Raw genomic sequence first — 19,817 nt, forward strand, 5'->3', positions numbered from 1 at the left:
TCCCTGAGACTTCCAACAGTAGGCAAGCTCTACTCCAAGCCCTTGGAGAATTTTCTCAAGCAGGAGACACAGCAAAGTTCACCCTTTGCACTCTTTTCAGGCAGAAGCATCAACTGCAGGTCAGTCCAGCAAAGCAACACAGCAGAGGGACAGTACTCCTCCTTCAGCTCTTCTTCTGAGCAGAGGTTCCTCCTGATTCCAGAAAGATTCTAAAAGTATGGGGTTTTGGGTCGTCTTCTTATACCCAGTTCTGCCTTTGAAGTTGGCAAACTTCAAAGCAAAGTCTCAAGTGTTTGCAAGATCCTTCCTTGTCTAGGCCAGGCCCCAGACACACACAGGGGGTCAGAGACTGCATTGTGTGAGGGCAGGCACAGTCCTTTCAGGTGTGAACAACCACTTCTCCCTCCTCTCTAGCTCAGATGGCTCATCGGGATATGCAGGCTACACCCCACCCCCTTTTGTGTCACTGTTTAGAGAGGTGCAAACAGCCCAACTGTTAAACTGACCCAGACAGACAATCCACAAACAGGCCGAGTCACAGAATGGTATAAACAAGAAAATGCCTTTCTAAAAGTGGTATTTTCAAACTGACCATTTAAAAACAAACTTCACTAAAAGGTGTATTTTTAAATTGTGAGTTCAGAGACCCTAAACTCCACATTTGTATTTACTCTCAAAGGGAATCTGCGCTTTAAGGATATTTAAAACCAGACCCATGTTAACCTATGAGAGAGATAGGCCTTGCACAGTGAAAACCAAATTTGTCAGTATTTCACTGTTAGGACATATAAAACACACTAGTATATGTTCTACCTTAAACATACACTGTGCCCTGCCCCTGGGGCTACCTAGGGCCTAACTTAGGGGGTGCCTGTAGTAAAAGGGAAGGTTGAGTACACTTGCCAAGTCGAATTGGCAGTTTAAAACTGCACACACAGACACTGCAATGGCAGGTCTGAGTCATGTTTACAGGGCTACTAATGTGGGTGGCACAACCAGTACTGCAGGCCCACTAGTAGCATTTGATTCACAGGCCCTGGGCACCTCTAGGGCACATTACTAGGGACTTATTAGTAAATCAAATATGCCAATTATAGATAAACCAATCCACAGTACAATGTATATAGGGAGCACTTACACTTTAGCACTGATTAGCAGTGGTAAAGTGCACAGAGACACAACCAGCAAAAACAGACCTAAAAAAATAGCAGGAAGAAGGCAAAAAGGTTGGGGATAACCCTGCAAAAGGGGCCATTTCCAACAGTTCTCATCACTGTAAAATCCAGGTTGAGGAAACTTCTTTTCTCCCTTGTGCAGAGCTCTTGTGTCCAACCAAAGGTGTGACCAGGGAAATGAGCAGTCCACTGCCCTGTATCAACTTTAATCCAGTTCAGTGGGCAGCTTCCTTCCCACTGGCTTCCAAGCAGCCTGGTAAGTTTGTGTCTTGGGGACAAAGGATTTAAATTCTTAATTAATGTCTCTTCAATTAATGTCTCTTACATTAAAGTATGAAAGAGCAGGCTTCACCTTTTTCCCTTTCAAGTTAATGAAGTTATTTGGTCCACCCCAGCTGTCCTTAGTGAGCTGATAGGTATCAAATGCCCTACCCTCAGTCCATCCTGTCACCAGGCTAAGCCGTTGTTCTGCTTAGAGATCAGATTTAACACCTCATTAAGGGAAAGCACCTGCTGGGTAGCAGATAGCAGCCTAATGCAAATTAGCCTCAAGGAGCTTTAGGCAGGTAAAAGGTGGATTTCTGAAAGTTACTGTTCCTAACTATTTAAAATCTAACTCCACCAGTGAATTGGACTTAATAAATCTAAAAACTAGTCTATTTTAGCAGTTTCCTGTCAAAAGTTATGTAATAACGTTGATAATCTAAGGTTAATTTTCTAAGATCCAGATACTTCCATACCAGGGACAATTGCTTTTGGGGTCTAGTCACTGGAGGAACATGCCAACTTTAATTTGACACATGTGCCACTTTTAAATTTCAAGCGCTCTATCTTATGGGAGACACGGTGTATGTAGAGATTTCTAATTAATATTTAAACACAGGGTTTCCCACCTGCAAAAAGGGTTATTTTGGCAGGGTTGGCATCAGGTATTGATGGTGCTGAAGCTAGGTTACACATGGTAGACCCAAGACATGTTTTACAGGCCAACACGGTGGATGGCATTATAGGAGTGTCAGTCCACTGGTTATGTTTAAGTTCCAGCCCCAGTGTGTTTCTGACACCACATACTAGGGACATACAGGCACGTTAAATGCCAATCAGGGGTAAGCCGATGTAACTACGTTTAAAGGGCAAACACTGACACCTTACCCCTGTTTAGCAGAGGTAAAGTCCACTGACTCCAAAAACCAGCTAAAATTGGGTGCAGAAAAAGGTGGAAAATCTGGTGTGACCATGCAGAAATGGAGGATTTGCTACAGGTCTCTTAAGAAATTTCTTTTTGGACCTTTCAGTTGTGTTGATGTGAAGTTTTTGCCCTTGGTGACAATGTTTGTTGTGGCAATTACTTCTGCCGTTAGAATTGGTGAATTTAGAGCTCTTTTCTCAACATATTGGATGATACTGTTATTTTGAAACCAAATTCTCTTCTTTTCCCATAGCGTTCAGTATATTATACTGCCTACCTTTTTCACTTTCCTTCATGCCAAAAATATGTTTTTCTTCATGCAGTGGATATCACGAGACCAGTATTGATCCATTTGGAAAGATCTAAACCCATTCACAGCTCTAATAACCCTTTTGGAACTCTAAATCAAGGTTATAAGGTTTCTTCTTTTTCCTTTAGCTGCTGAGTCAAATCTTCCATTTCTTTGGCCAGCTATGGAACGTTCATTGCAAAATCTGTCCAGGATAGATCTATAGGGCGGAAGCGTCTTGGGTGGAAAGAGTGTCTGTTTCTGAGATTTGTAGAGCATCCACACACCTTTGTCAACCATTATCATATTCAAAATGCTAGGTTGCTTATTTGGGCATGGTGTCTTGAATTATATTCTGCCATAATCTCTCTTCATTCTGTCATATATTTTGTTCAGTTCAACCACTAATAATTCTTTGCTGTATTCTGCCTTTTGTATGTTGAGTTTGTTTCATGTTATCAAAGGCTAATGGCTTTGGTACTCCTCTTAAATATTGACTGGGCCAAGGCCAGTGAATGTTGGGATAATGACTTAATTACTTGTCAGTAATCTTCATTATCTCTAGTCCTTATCATCTTTGCCACATCCATAACCACACACCATCCACCCCTCATTGCTGTACTTTGATTAGGCTTGCTACAATCAGGAAGAATCCTAGGAATGCTAGTCCTTTATAGCACCCAAGAGGGCGATTGGTGTCAGCATAGTTCAAGCCTTTCTTTTCTGTCTAGAGGTGGAGAACACCTCATAGGTAATGATTTAGATGAGGACAATGATGGCTTAGGATAATTATTACCAGGGAGTCAAATTATCTGTATGACTCATCTCCTGCATCCTTTGCTTCAGATGGGTTTAAGTATTGTGGATGAATTCCTTCCTCTACTTAAAATCCTTTTACTCAAGCTCACTGTAAGAAGTCAATTTGTGCCTGAGTAGTGGAAAAAAGGGCCTTGTGTGTTGTTTGGTCAACTTGCTCCTTCCCTTTTAAATTTCAGCATAGAGTAGAAACAAAATGTATTCCTAGAGTAGGAGTCTTTCTGGTCACTTGCTCATGACCGTCGAGCAGAAGGTGGCTGGACAAAGAAAAAAGGAGCCACAAAAGAACATTGAGACCAGGACAGAGACACAAGTACTGGTTGCTAGAGACATGCCTAACATTGATGGGGTGGAATACACTAGTACCAAGTACCAAGTCATGCAAATGCAGGCACGGAGGCAGGCATGGGACACTGTCATGGAGTCATAATTGGTGGGTCCCTAAGGCTTACAAGTGGACAGATCATGATGAAGACATGAAATCTCAGATACAAGGACACCAATCTGAAAGCAGCTATATGCTGACCAGCCATCTGACAATGTCATATGATGTGACAAGTATGTCTTGTAATGTTGGGTAGGGTTTGTAAGAAGGTGAAGTATTATGTGGTGATGCTAGTTAGGCTTCACCATGCAATACTGTCACAAACCCTAAAGATGGTCCTTGGATTCACACTAGTAAACCCTTAGCTCAGTCTTGGTAGAGTGGTGAAGAACAGTCAGGCTTTACCATAGAAACGTGTTAAACATTTCAGAGTACCAACATGGACGATAAGTAATTGACGTGACTCGAAGGAAATCTGACACTAATTTATAAAAATTAAGCAGCTTTTTATATTAATTTAGGCACCCAAACAAACTTGATCAGATACATTTAGTTGGAGTTATTGATTTTAGAAGAAAACTTAAATGACAGCAATTCAAAACTACAGACGTTTTGCATTGGGATCAATGGGAAAGGGTGATTGTGACAGTTGGTCACTAGCAGGTTGAGTTATTTAGAATCCTTGGAGGGTAGTGGTGAGGCGAGTCCCAGGACTAAGCCACGACAGTCAGTTCAATTTTCCCTGGCCTGTGAAGCCCGGTTGCAGAGTTGTTCTTGCTGTCCTTGGTGTTGAAAAGGAGCTGTGGGAGAGCTGCTTTTAGCAGTTACACAGTGCTGTGGGAAACACAATGCAAAAACACAACGGAGCCACTGCTGATGTTGGATGCAGGTTGGGTGGAGTGCCCTCTACATGCAGCGATGTGTGTTGGGGTCATTTGCAAGACTGATGACCAACAAGCCTTAGCAGCAGTAACCACAACGTGAAGTTAATTTGATGCCCGGAGGTCCATGCAAACACGGTAGCAGCATGAAGCTTTGTGGAGAGCCACACTATTATTTGTAATCTGTGCTCCCAAAATGCGTTGCCACTCTGTTTTATGGTGCCATGTTGCTTGAGTGTCATGCACCAATAACATTTTATAGAGGCTGGAGGTCGTGCCTCTGGCGTCTACCAGTTTAGGGAACAAGGTCTCAAAGGGGAACTTAGCCCTTGTAGCCCAGAGATGAATCAAGAGATGCGTTATCCAATGCCGGATCTGAGCTTAGCAAAGTCATTTAGGCTTTGGAAGTTCAAATAATTTATGATATTGCAAGAATGTCTTGGGGATGGCATTGTCTTTCATATCAGAGATCATTCTACAGTCTCCATGATTGGCCCTCCTGGGTAGTGGTAACAGCTGCATTGTAATGAATAGGGATAGGGGACAGATATGACACCAGACCCAGCAGCACTACATAAAGATCCCATATCTTGAGAGTAGTAGACAATGGCGTGCTAATGTTTGTGCTGGGGGTGTCTGTAGCTCTTGTCTACCCAAACCGAGTCTCAGAGAGATTGTCTAACAGAGGCGTAGCCCAGCTGTTGCCAGTTCTTTCCAGAACTGTTATGGACCACTCCACTACCATCCGAAGTTGAGCTGCTGCATAATAGTGGGGAACATTGGGAGCAGACAGACCTCCCCCAACACTCATGGTTGAATCAGTAATTTCTGAGAGACCCTTTGAGGCTTTCCTCTCGAAATGAAGGCCATCCCTACTCGCCATTGAATTAGTTTCGGTTGAGCAGAGTTGAATCCTATTGGGAGTGCTTGAAATAGGAAAAAAAGATATTGGAGGACGTTCACTTTTATTACGTTAATCCTGCCTAGCAAGGAAACCATCAAGTTCCAGCAAGAATTCAGATCATTTGTGATAGCTGCTACTATTGGCGGTTAGTACGTTTGAAAGAGTTCCCCAATGGTCCTCATAAGTCAAACTCCCAGGCACTTAATAGAAGTTTTGGCCTACCGGAAAAGGAATAGGGCAGTCAATCTAACCCCCTCCCCAGCTCCCAACTCCAAGTTCAGCATCTCTGACTTATCATAGTTAATCTTATAGCACAAGACCGGTTTGAGGATCGTTAGTAACTCTACGACAGCTGGAAGTGAGGTGCCCATGGAGCCTAGCGTCAGAAGTACATCACTGATGTACAGTGAGATTTTGAATTCCCGTGGACTAAATATGTCACGACTGCAGACTGACTGATAAAGCTGACCAGCAGTTCTACTTCTTAGGCGCCCGTTCAGAACAACCCTGGCTTTTGGGGCTGTGTAGGTGCAAAAAAATCATCCTCAAAAAAGTAGGTCCCAAACCAATCGTCTGAAGCGTAACATGCAGGAAAGCCCAGTTCACCCTGTTGAAACCCTTCTCCATATCTATGGATAGAAGGATCACAGGTATGTTGTTGAGGTAGACATTCTCAATGAAGGGGTTAGCCGTCTGGATATTATTGTGCGTCTGGCATCCCTGGATAAATCCACTCTGGTTGGGGTTCACTAGAGACGGAAGAACCTCACTGAGGTGAGTAACCATAATTTTGAAAATAAGCCGTGTGTCAATATTTGAGAGCTTTTGGACAATAGGACTTACAGTGCCTCACATTCTTATTGGCCTTCGGTAGTAGTGCAATAACTTCCCCCATTATTCAAGTGATGGTGCCTGTGTCGGCACAATGGGTAAAGAGGGCAGCACGTTTCAGGCCCAAATAAGATGGGTACATTTTATAGAACTGGGCCATGAGGTAATCAGGGCTGGGAGTTCTATCACGTTTCAGGGTTTTAATTGTTTGTTTGAGCTCCTCGGTTTGTATTTGGGTCTCCAGTGATTCCGACAGCATTTCCATGAACATGGCTAGTTGTGCCCACTCCAGAAAGTTGCCCTGGCATGCAGGGGAGGGGAAGACCCCAAAATAGAGATTTCTTTAAAAGTATCAGAACTCAGCACATCATCAACTATGGTGTCCCCAGAGTCACCAAGGATCTCTCTAATGTAGTCATTTTCCGTCTTCCTCTCAGAGCCGCAGCAAGCTGGGTGCCCATCTTATTGCTTGTGACAAAAGAACATTTTTTTATGTGTATTAGAGAGAGTTCCACCTTATTGCTGTAATGCATACAGAGCTGGCCTCTGGCTGTAATCATGATGCAGGTGACACAGTGGGAGAGGGTTCTACAGTAGATCGCTTTACAACTGCTGATTGTCCCACTCTAACTGTTGTACCTCCAGCCAGCAGAGTCAGGAGTGCTCCACTGCAGTCATCACAAAATGGCCCTTAACTACTGCCTTACTGGCATCTCTGATACCAACAATAGATACTTCTTCCTTCTGGGGACACTGGAACTCTGCTTGCTGCCCCCAGGTTAATAAGGGGCGGCGCTACAAACACCACATGATGCGCTGAATAGCTCTTTTGTTTTCCGTGGCGTGGGATGCCGAACTCTGCTCGCTGTCCCCATGGTCATAGGGGGCGTTGCCACAGGACACGCTAAATTGTGCTTTTGTTTCCCACGGCACGGGACGCCAGAACTCTGCTCGCTGTCCTCAGGGTCATAGGGGGTGGCACCACCAACACCACAGGACGCGCTAAACAGTGCTTTTGTTTCGCGCGGCGCAGGATGCCAGAACTCTGCTCGCTGCCCCCAGGGTCATAGGGGGCGGCGCAACCAACGCCACAGGACACGCTAAATAGCAACTTTGTTTCCTGCTGCACCGTGCCCGTCAGAGACCGAGTGAGGCCGGGCTGGGCCACCTCTCTTGGCCCTGAGGTAGGGTTTGTTCCTGAGTTACATATTTTTTGTTTGGCATTGGTACTGTTGTGCTGCAGATCATTTTGTTGAGCGAGAATGGGGAAGCGCAAGGCAAAAGGAGGTCCAACAGTGGGCCTAGTACAAACTAAATTCCTAGGCTCCAACAAACGCCGCATACTCTCTCAAGTTGTGTAACAAATGAAATAGACACTTTGATTAAAGAGGTAGAATCCTTACTGAAGAAAAAGGAGAAGCATCCTCAGAAAGGGCTGAAAAGTGGCTCCCTTTCCCCCTTCCTTAAGGCTGGACTTCCTAGCAAGGAAACCATTGCTCCAAATCGTGTTGCTTTGTTGACACCGGCGGAACAGGCGGAAGGTTCAAAACCAAAAGCTATGGGAACCAGTTCTTCACATCTAATTGCAGAGACTGTCCCGTTAAGTAGCGTGATTGTTCACGATATTCCCTGCACAAATCATTACCACTACCTCCAAGCCAACAGTCCATTGTGGCCCTTCCCCAAGAGGAAGTGGTAACCCTTATTATTGGCTTAAAAGAAGTGAGTAGCTGAAACAAGTAATGGTGGAAGTATTAAACTATCTTCGTTCCACCAGTTTGATGAGGGATATTGCACCTATGTATAAGCAAGAGTCCACTTCTATTTCCCCCACCTCTTCCAAACAAGGAATCGTGAGGAAAGAGGGCTGTTCTAGCCCTCTTGTTAGGTTGGCCCATGGTGACAGAGGATCCCAGGCTAGCTCCACTATTCCACCCGGAAACAATGGTCAGTCTTGTGTCTTAACTGCTCCTAGTTTCTGTACAAAATTGGCCTGGGACTTTACCATTGTGCAAACTCCCAGCAAACTCCCTAATAGTGGCTACCCAATTTATATGTGCAAGGTACCTCTATTACCTCCCAATACAGTGAAGATAGATCATCATTAATAAACAAGGCTATCTATTGGATACGGTACACTAGACAATGTGGTTCAATTATCCATTCAGATATATTATCTGCTGAACGTTTTACTGAGAAGGTGGGACATTGGGACACTATTAAGCTGGTGTTAGCCAGTCCTAGGTTGGTAAAGGGCTTGCTATCCCTGGAGGCTCCTAATCTCTTGCAAAATGGTTAGAATATTTGCCTTAAAAGCAGCTGGCCTGTGATCAGCACCTTGATGGAGGGAATTTCCACTATTTCAAATTATAGATCTCAAAATGAGGTACCTGGGGTCTTAGCTCTACCAGAAATTGTGGCCCGTGGCCTCCAAGGAGCATGTGAGCTTGATCGAGAGGGTTGATCCACGGTAGACAGCGCAAATAGACGCTGTCTCACATATCGATTGACTGCTTTTTTTCTCTTGCCCCCAGGACTAACATTGTACCCCCCTCAGTGGACAATTTGCTTCCGATTAGTGAATTAGATTTGGAATTATCTCCCCCCTAGGAATATGGATTCAGCCCACAATCCAAATATGGTAATACTTAAGAATCCTACAAGAACTTGTGCTTTGGAGCTTTTCCAGAAGAACTCCAGGGGTTATGTGACTCCAACTCCAGAATTTATGACTTGTAATGTAGCCGGAATTCAAAACAAGTTAGATGATGTTGATTGGGGGAGTATATTGACAAGTTTAACATCTTTTTATTTCAGGAAACCTGTGCTACTTCAAATGTCTATAGACAAGGGTATAGCTCCTTTTGAAAGGAGGCTAACCCGTCCCCTGCTGGAAGAGCAGCTGGGGGTCTTATTTCATGGATAAAAATCTCCGAGGTGGGCAAAATTAAGGAAATTTATGTGGACTCTGTTGACATATTGGCTTTATCAGTACAGTTACAGCAGGGTCCCCTGTTCTTGTGTGTTAATGTTTACAATAGACCAGGCTCTTGATCCAAACGTCTAAAACCATTTGGCTGTTGAATGCCCTTGCGTTGGAGTTTCTTTCATCTCCTTTTATCATTGTATCTGGTGATTTTAATGTGTCCCTTGAGCTGAATTCTGTCCTCTCTGAAATGACGCAGATAGAGGATTCAATATGGAATATTCCTCCTTTTCCGTCCCAGAGAAAACCGCCTAAACCTAGCATTTGGGCACTTCAGGTCATAGATCTTATGATAACTCATGGTCTACGCCCAGGAAATGGGCGCTTTCCATCGGACACTCCAGCAAAACCCTTGTTCTTTAAATGGACTTACAGTAGGATTACAGAGACACCCCTCCCCTAGTGGTGTCATCCAATAAGCGTGGCTTAAAATGGGAGTCCTTTACAAGCTCAAATGAACTAGTGGCAAAAATGCGAGTCCTAGTATCTACCCATGAACTATCTGATGGTCATTGTTTATATACGTCGAATGAGGTCATGCACCTACATGCAAGCCTATTTTCTTCTTTGAAATAACTATTTTTTTAGAACTCTTAGGGGGACTAAACAACCGAAATTAGGAGTGCACCATAGGTTGTTTCGTAAGGCATGCACAGTAGCTAAGAACAACCTTTTAAAAGCAATAAAATCAAGACAGATCTATGATCATTTCTGCAAGGCGTGAGTATGCATCTGTATTGAAGATTAGCAAAAACCACTGGGAAGAGACAACATGGCAGGAACTACTACTAGCAGCAAAGGATAGTAATCCGAAACGCTTTTGGTCTTTGGTGGCCAAAAATGGACGAAATGAGAATCCCAGACCCGACTGCCATGTTCCCCCTGAACCTAGACTGCACACTTTACTGAATTGTACAGCCAAGAGTTCCTCTCTCTCACTGATAATGACAGAGAATTAACTAACCTATGTCTCTTTCTGTGGAGATAGATTTTCACCTTCCACTCTTAGGGAAACTGAGATAGCCATTAAGGCTAAAAAATCAGGTAAGGCACCTGCTTTGGATGATATACCTTTTGACCTGTTTAAATCTGATCTTAATTATTGGGGTTCCTATCTCAAAAGGGTGTCAAACGCCGTCTTGGCAAGTGGCAACTACCTTCAGTCTTGGAAGGGAACAATTATTGTCCCCATCCATAAAAAAGGGGATAGGGCGGTCCCGGTTAACTACAGACCAATCAGTCTGTTAGACAACCTCCAAAAAATATTTTACCAGATCCTGAATAGGCTCAAGGAATGGATAGAGGAAAGTGAAGCCCTCAGTCATTTTCAGGCGGGCTTTAGGGAGAAGATAAGCACAGTTGACCAGGTCTTCTGCTTCCTAACGATCAAATGGAAGACAGTGAACTTAGACGCAGGGAACCTCTTTGTTGCTTTTGTGGACTTGAAGGCTGCTTTTGATCTGGTCCCGCATTGTAAAATGTGGGAGGTCCTGGATAGAGCAGGAGTTCCAGGGCCTCTATTAAGCTTGATTAAAGACTTGCATTATGGGAGCTATGCCAGAATTCGATGGGGAACAAATGGGGAATTGACGAGAGAGATTCCAATTCATGGGGGGGGGGTGAGACAGGGCTGTGTGCTGGCTCCCGCACTCTTTCTATTGTTCATTAATGCCTGTATCCCTTATCTATTTGATTGTGTTAATAACGCGCCCAATTTAGGAGGGGTAAAAACCCTGTGTTTGTTGTTTGCTGGACTTGCTAATTTACTAGAGAAGGTTATGGGTTTTTGTAGGGCCCACGGCTTAAAAATAAATACCTCCATAACGAAATACATGGTCTTTGGTGACACAAAACCTAAAGTGAGGAAACAGTCAGATTTTGACTATTTGTGAGTCAGACTAGAGGATTCACACAAATGGCTGGCTCAATTATTGAAGTCCTCTATAAGCTTGAAACAAAAGTCAGGGGTTATTTTGAGATTTGCTGCCAGATCTCATAGATTTTCCATCACTCCTGCATTGGAAATATACAAAAGCCAAGCCAGAGAGGGGTTTTATATGGTGCGGAGTTATGGGGTCGCAGCAATTTGAAAGATCTAGAGAAAGCAGAGAATGCTTTCATAAAAGCCTTATTAAAAGTACCTGTAAGCTCCCCCACACTGCCTGTTCGGATGGATTTAAATCTACACCCCATCTCACATATAGTTGCTTTAAGACCACTTCTATATTGGATCAGGATTTAGTCTACGGATATCCTAATCCCGTACAGAACATGGTTGAGGGCCTTGCTGAGTGCTTCATCAACCAAAACAATTATATGGTGTAATTATGTCAAAAATACTTTCACCAAACTTGGGTTAGGTGCCTATTGGTCAGACCCCTTTCACCTTCCAAAGAATGCCATGCCGATTGTAAAGGATGCGTATTGGATAAATCTGCAGGTTGAAAAGTTAGCAGAGGTGCCTTCTTTTAGTATAACTGATAGTTTTATATCACTAATGTGCCATTTAAAATTTGAGTATTACATAGATTTGATTACATCTCCCCTAGCACATGCACTTTACATCAGATTTACATTAGGATCCCTACCACCACACACTTTCACTTTTAGATGGACCCAATATAAAGGACACACAGACTTATGCCCAATGGGATGTGAAATTGCTGAGTGTACTGCCCATGTTTTATTTCACTGTCCCGCCTATTCTAAGCAGAGGGATCGCTGGATTATACCACTTTGCAGAGCCATTGGTCTTAGGAACCTGCTTCAGGCCCTTAGGATTTGCAAAACGAACCCTCACAGGCCTGTGGCTTGTGCATTGGCAACATTTCTAGAGGCAATCTGGCATATTAGAGCCATGAGGGGTAATTCTTAATGTATTGTATTAATGTTGAGAACTGACTGTGCAGTTGCAGCTCATTAGTATAGCCTTTTTTAGATAAACATCTGAATGTTAAGTGTCAAATTGATGATAAGACATTCGTCCTTTTATGAGGCTATGTTTTTAATAATTGGTTTTAAATTGTACTTTTATATATTGTACTTTATGTTTATTTTTATCCTTATCTTAGATTCTGACCATGGTATATAGTGTCAGTTTGAATGTTTGGTATTATTATTTGGTCGATTTATTCTTGTTCCTTTTTAGTTTCGAGCCTGCGTTGCATGCGCTCGCGCATGCGTATCGCAGCAAGACGCTTTAGTATTTAGAAAAGGGCTCGGAGCCCTGTCAACTTCACGTCAGTGTTTTTTATTGGTTCGTGGGCTTGACTAATAAAATCTGCTTGCTTTCATTAGTCGAAGGCATGCATACGTCATGCCTTTTCCGGTGGCTAGCCCTCCTTGAGCGCAGCGACCAAGTACAGAAAACATGCGAGGCTCGCTGTTTTCCATCGGGCTCGTGGACTTCTTTTTCTCTAATTTACGAGCGCGATCTTGCTTGGCAGAAGTCGAGCGCTTTACATAGTTAATTTAACTTTTTTGGGTTATGTCGGGTTAAGAGTTTACAACGGGATCAGCACTAACATGAGCAAACGCGAGACCCGTTGCATTGCAAATGTTTGTTATTCTTATAGTTATCAAATCGTTTTGTAAATTGTGCTTTTATGATATTTTGTATCAAAATAAAGCTGAACTGACTACTTCTTCCCCCATTAAGTTCAAACTAGTCATCAATTTGTTGACTTATTTCACTCCTAATTATCGAGTCCCTCAACAAGGAAGGATGATGTATCAAGTGTGGGGCCTTCTCAGTGTCCCCAGGTCAAACCAGATCAATACTGAAGCATGGTCGGAAAGTGCTTTGTGCTAGGTCTGCATTAAGTGGATCATTACTGTTAGGGCATTGCTCCATAAAGAATAATAATCAATACTAGAATGTGTCCTATAGACATAGGAATAAAATGTATATCTAGCGGTTGCTGCATGGATTTCCTGCCAAGCAGCCCTTAAGCCCATTTCTGCTAGCGCTTTCTTCAGATGATTAGAAAGGACTCCAGTATGTGTTCTGCCCCTTCCCTGTCCTTGTGTGGATCACAAGTTGAAATCTCCAATAAGACTGATCTCTACTTGGGCCATTTCAGATAATTCTTCTAAGATCTGCAGAAGGTAAGGGTCCTGTGCCAAAATGGGGGTGTAAACTGTGGCAAAAGTGTTGGGGCACCCCTCTAGTGACCCAACCAGAATGAGGAGTAGAGCCATCCCTGTCCACGTTAGTGTGGGAGATAAAGAAAGTGAGATTACGTTTCAGGAAGATTACTACCTCCATTACTTGATATGGGAAGTAAAGTACTAGGCTATTGGGTACGCATTATATTTGAGTTTCTCTTGGTTGTTTTGTACAAGATGAGTTTCCTGGAAGCTATGATGTCAAGGCAGTACTCCCAAAGGGTCCACCATAACACCACTGTTTGCTGGGTGAGTTTAGACCCTGTGCATTAAGGGTGGCTATCTGGAACATCGCTGGGCCCGGAGTGGACGTTTTAGCGCGCTGAACCCGTCCTGCAACGCACACCACCCATAAACAGAAACATGAACGGAGAACAACAAATAAAAACAAACCATTAGTTACTCAGAGTAGTGAGGGGGCAGCTACCCCCCAATCATCCCTCAAACGGTTGGTGTGTTAGGGCGGGTCCACACCTGGCAAGAAGGCTCTTGTCCCTGGCAGGTCCAGCAACCCCCGGAGTAGGTGCATCCCTTCCAGGTACAGCCAACCCACTTGCGAGGGAATCTGGGTCGCCCCCCCCAAAGCCCCAGCTCCCATTCCTGCTCGGTCGGGCATATATGTCTGTTGTGTAACATCCATGCGTATGTGCTAATTAGAGCAAGAAAGGACAAAGGAGGCAGCCGTCAGCACCGCAAAGGAGGCACATTCCCCACCACGGTGCCACAAGCACCAACCTTCAGATTTCTCTACAGGCATCCTGGCAGGGAGGCACCTGTATCCAAGTGGTGATTATCCTTATCTGTCCCTTGGCTCGTATGTCAGAAGATCAGGGGTGCACTTTTGCATCTGGAGCTGGTAGCCATGCTGGCATATTTGGAGAATACAGGTAGGGCACAGATGGAGCTGTACTTGATCCCTTGGGCTACTGGTTCCCAAACCTTTTAGAACCACAACACTTTTTCAAACAATTGCCACGACCCAACTACCTTGTGGACTTGAGGATGGATGGTTTTTAATGTAACTAAAGCTTTGTGTGGTAGCACAATGTAATTTACAGACCGCACATTTTCAATTGAGATGACCACTAAGTTTGCACAGACACACAATTTTACTAATAAAATTATAAAGCAAGCAGTATTCAAATGATAATGTGTAGAAATAGGGTTTCTGTGAATATTTATCATTTGTGCATAACCAATTAAATTGTCCTTGTTTTGATCTTATTAAAATCTCTGTTTCCATCACACTTCAGAAATACAAAAACTGCACTTGACTGCTGAATGCATCCATTTAATTTACAGGTATTTACATTTTGTTGTGTGTTGCAAAAGCAACATCCTAAAATGGTAACATAATTCAATCTAAAAAATCCTCTCACTTTGCAGTCAGAGAAAGAAAAGTAAGCACCAAACCCATGTTAAAAGAATAAGCCGCAACTTGTCAGAAGACATAGGCGGTCATTATGAACATGGCAGGAAAGACCGCTGACCGCCGTGTCAGCAGTGAACAGAATCCCGCCATTGGCGGCGAATGGAAACCCAAAGCAAAACACAAACGCTGTGGGGTAGCGAAACCCGCCATATAATGATTGATAAACCCAACCCCGACAAAAATTCCCAGACCACCACTCCCTGCCAGGACTCTGTCAGCGGGAATCCCGGCCCACCCCGCCACCGCCAAGCACACCCACATCCCACCCTCCAAATAATGATGCACAAATCACCTCGGCGGACAGTGGAGGCCAGACGATCATTGGCGGCTGCGACCGCCACAGGCACCAAGTGGACATAACAGCAACAAGTGCACACATTGGATAGGCGTATCTCCCACACACCTGACACACATCCAGAACCCCATAAAACACCCCCAGACACACCCCACAATCCCTTGCAACGAAACCAGGACCAGAAGACAGAGAGCACCAGAGCCAGACAGGGAACGCCAGCATACAGGTCACGCATATCAACCCACACAGGAGCACCCATACCCCGTCCCCACTTCTGATGCCATCCACCACACTCACCATGGCCCCCCCAAAAATCCATGCTTCACCGAAAGGGAGCTAAGGACCATGGTGGACGAGATCCTGAAGGTGGAGTCGCAATTATTCAGGTCCGAGGAGCAGCACACACCCATCGCGTGGAAATTGGAGCTATGGCAGACCACTGTCAACAGGGTGAATGCAGTGGGACACCATCCACGCACCAGGGACGACATCTGGAAGAGATGGAACGACCTACGTGGGAAGGTCATGGCCATGGCATCTCGGCACCACATCGCAGTGCAGAAGACTGGGGGAGGACCACCACCCGACTACACCGACTGGGAGGAGAAGTTACTCGCCATCCGGCACCCCAAGGGACTCACTGGAGGAATGGACTCGGGTAAGTCATCGATAATAACCCCATATACAACACATCTGCAATGCATGCACCACCCCACACCTACCTGGACCTACACCCCACCCAGCCATTACTCACCACATCCACCACCCGGCATCACCTACAACCCACTAACAGGCCCACATCACTCCTGCTATGCACAGCCACCCACCCCTGCACGTACCCACAATAGAATAATAACCCCCACCACAATGCAACCCCGCCACTGCCACTAAATGCAATGTCCACCTCACAAAGGCACCCTGAAAGGCCACGGAAAGTAACACCAGCCCAAAATAGCCCAGTTCTGTACACCTCAAATTTTCAGGCATATGTAACAGACATGTCTATGTCCCCCGACAGGCACCACCACCCATGTAACCCTAATGGAGGGGACAAGGAGTGCCACTGCCCTCCAGGGAGACATAGGCACATCACAAGACCTTGGCGAAGGATCCCTGGACACTGATGAGCAGGCAGGCCCCTTACACAGTCCTGGATTCTCACCATGCAGCAGCCCCACCCAGGAAACCACTGTCACCCCTAACACCCAGTCAAGACCAGCAGGCCAGGTGAGGCGTACCCACACCAGTGTACCCAGACTGGTGGAACACAGCTACACAGGCCACAGTCTCCCACTCCCAACATGCAAGAAGGCGAGGGCCCCAGTACAAGTGGCACATCAAGACCTGTGCAGGGGACACAGGCACAGGGGGCTATGGCAAGTTCAAGTGTCCCAGTGGGTCAGGGGGTAGGGCACGGGATGGATGCAGCAGCCCAGGACGTTATTGCAGAGGTATTGGGGGCCTACCAACATGCCCAAGACAGGTTGGCACAGATTGTGTCCACCCTGGAGCAAAGTCAGAGGATGCACCTGGAACAACACCAACAGGCCATGGAGCAGTGGAAAGAGCACAATGCCACAATGACCACCATTGCTGGAGCACTGCTGCAGTTGGTAAAAAAAAACTGTCTGACACCCACACCGGACAAGAGGCCCCCACAACAGCCCTGGACAACCAGCAACAGATGACCCAAGCAGCAGAAACAGCACAGGAAATACCCTCCCAGGAATCACAAGGGCCAACCATGCCACCCCAAAAGCTCCACAGCAGGCACCCAAACGTAGTCTCAGGCCAAGATATGGCACTGGAAACCCAGCTAAGAACAAGCCCCCCTCCAACAATTGACACTGCTACTAATGCAAAGCAACCATCCTACCCATTCACCAACAACACTTAGCTGAGGGCAAATTGAAGTACTATTCTACACAATGGACCCATTTAAGACATCCAACAGGGCTGCCACCAAGTAGGTTTGGAGGACACCCAACCCTGAAGACTCCCATCACTGTATATAGCACAATTCACTCTATTCTGCCAATAAAAGACATTTCACACCTGTAACACTGTCCCCATCTTCAATGTTGAACAAAGTGGAGTATGGATGCAACTGGCAGAGAACAACTTTGTCAATTTGTGCTTGATGGTGGGACTGTGTGTTTAAAATTAGGCAAGGAGGGAATGCATATATTTTCTGTCAGTACCATGCAGAAGTGGTCCATGTATCGCCTATCATGACCAATCTCCCCTATATGACAGAGCACACTGACAGTATTAGTCACTAACCCCAATGACAAGCTTAAGTCACACACAGTTATTGGAAGTAGAGTTGCATCAGTTGGTTCCTGGAATGGACATCTTCCCCTTCCTCATCCTCACCATCACTCTCCTCACCTCTCTGAGGTAGTTTATCAGGACCTATAGCACCCTCCACCTCCAAAAGAGGGATAGAATGTCTCACTGCCACGTTGTACAGCATGCAGTAGGCCACCACTATTCTACACACCTTATCAGGCCCATAGGCCAGGGAACCCCCAGAGATATGTAGACACCGGAATCTAGCCTTCAGGAGACCTATAGTACGCCCTATCACCCTCCTAATACGTCCATGGGCCTCATTGTATTTCCTCTCTGCATCCGTCCTGGGATTCCTCACTGGTGTCAGGAGCCAACACAAGTTTGGATATCCAGAATCACCTAGAAAATGGTTCAATACAGAGTCGTCATTGTAATGTCCCTTAGTCTGACAGGCTGGTTTTCTGCAATGTGTCAGTTAGCGACAGGCAAACCTACTTATGATCCACCCTCTGTCCTCTTGTAGTTGCTCCATCTTCTGTGGCACACTACTGTTCCTCAACACAAATGAATCATGGACTGAACCCGGAAACATGGCATTCACATGTGAAATGTCCTGGTCTGCAGTACATACCAATTGGATGTTCATGGAGTGAAAGTTCTTCCTGTTTCTGTGCACCTGTTCCCTCACTCTTGGGGGGATGATGGGTATGTGTGTGCCATTGATGGCACCTATGACATGGGGAATGTTTGCAAAGGCATAGAAGTCAGACTTGATGGCAGGGAGGTCAGTACTTTGGGGAAATCGCAAAGGGATTGCAGATGTTGTACAAATGCATTCAGAAATCTTGTCAGTACCTGGCTGAACATTGGCTGTGAGAAACCAGCACCCATGCCCACTGTCACTTGAAAAGAGCCTGTGGCCAGGAAATGGAGTGCGGAGAGCACCTGCACTTAAGTTGGAATGGCATGCTGATTACGATTTCCCGGAGTTAGTGCAGCATCCAGTAATACACTTAGGTCCTGAATAGTTGCACGTGTGAGTCTGTAAGTGATAATGATCTGACTCTCCACCATGGTCCCCATTTCTACAAGTGGTCTGTACACCGATGGTGCCCTTCCTCGCCACAAAGATCGGTACCTACGAGGGGTTACAAAAATGAGTGCTGTGCAAACATACATAGGCAAAATACATGCACTGCATTATTCATAGTAGTGTCTGTACAATAACTGCTACCTGACAGATGTACATGTACATCACTAGTAGGGAACAGAGTAATTCATGTGTGCTACAATACTGAATGGATAGAGGCCTATGTCCTTCATGTGGCTAGTAGGCACTGGATTGTGAGTAGTAGGAATTTCAAGATGCGTAGGTGATGGCAAAATGTCTGCCCACTGTAGATCTGCCCCTTCGTTGTGGAAGTGACCTCATACCGCTAGCGGTTGATGTCACAGCGTACGGTGGCGTTGACCGCTGTTCGCACCCTCATTGGCTAACATGGATGCCAATGGGGAATCCTGACGTATCATGATCGCCGCCGGCTGTGACAGTGCATACCACCGTGGAATATACGCGCATTCGTCATTGTTTGATCACTTGACTCCCTGATCTCGTGCAGACAGGTACTCCACTCTGTGTACTGCTGTGGCCTGCCTCTGGCTATGGATGTTCTACGTGGTGCAGGGGAAAGGGCCCCAACCTTCACCCAGAAAGAACTGGAGAAGCTAGTGGAAGGGGTCCTGCCCCTGTACGGCAGACTCTACGGACGGCCAGAGGTACAGGTGAGTCTGGGTTTGAGGGGCACTGTGTGAGTAATGGATGGTGTGGATTGCACATATGTGTGCTCCTCTGAGCCTGGATGGGCCATGGTGCATGGAATGCTGCGTGCCACTGTCCTCTATGTCTGAGAGTGCTGTCAGCCCTATGTTGGACAATCTGCCAGCTGTTCCTATTGTGCGCGTGCTTGACCTCTGTGTTCCATTTCTGTGTCTCCTTTCTAGGTCAGCGCCCACCAGAAGAGGGCACATTGGCATGCCATCGCCAAGGAGGTACGGACCCTGGGGGTCTACAACCGGCAGAGCACCCACTGTCGAAAGAGGTGGGAGGACCTGCGGCGCTGGGCGCAAAAGATCACTGAGGCCCAGCTGTGGAAGTCCTCCCAACATGGAATCCTGGCAGTGGCGTAACCAGATCTGGATGAGCGCTTGAAGGCTGCACAGCAGTCACAAGGG

Source organism: Pleurodeles waltl, chromosome 7 (assembly GCF_031143425.1).
Source record: "Pleurodeles waltl isolate 20211129_DDA chromosome 7, aPleWal1.hap1.20221129, whole genome shotgun sequence".
NCBI lineage: Eukaryota > Metazoa > Chordata > Amphibia > Caudata > Salamandridae > Pleurodeles > Pleurodeles waltl.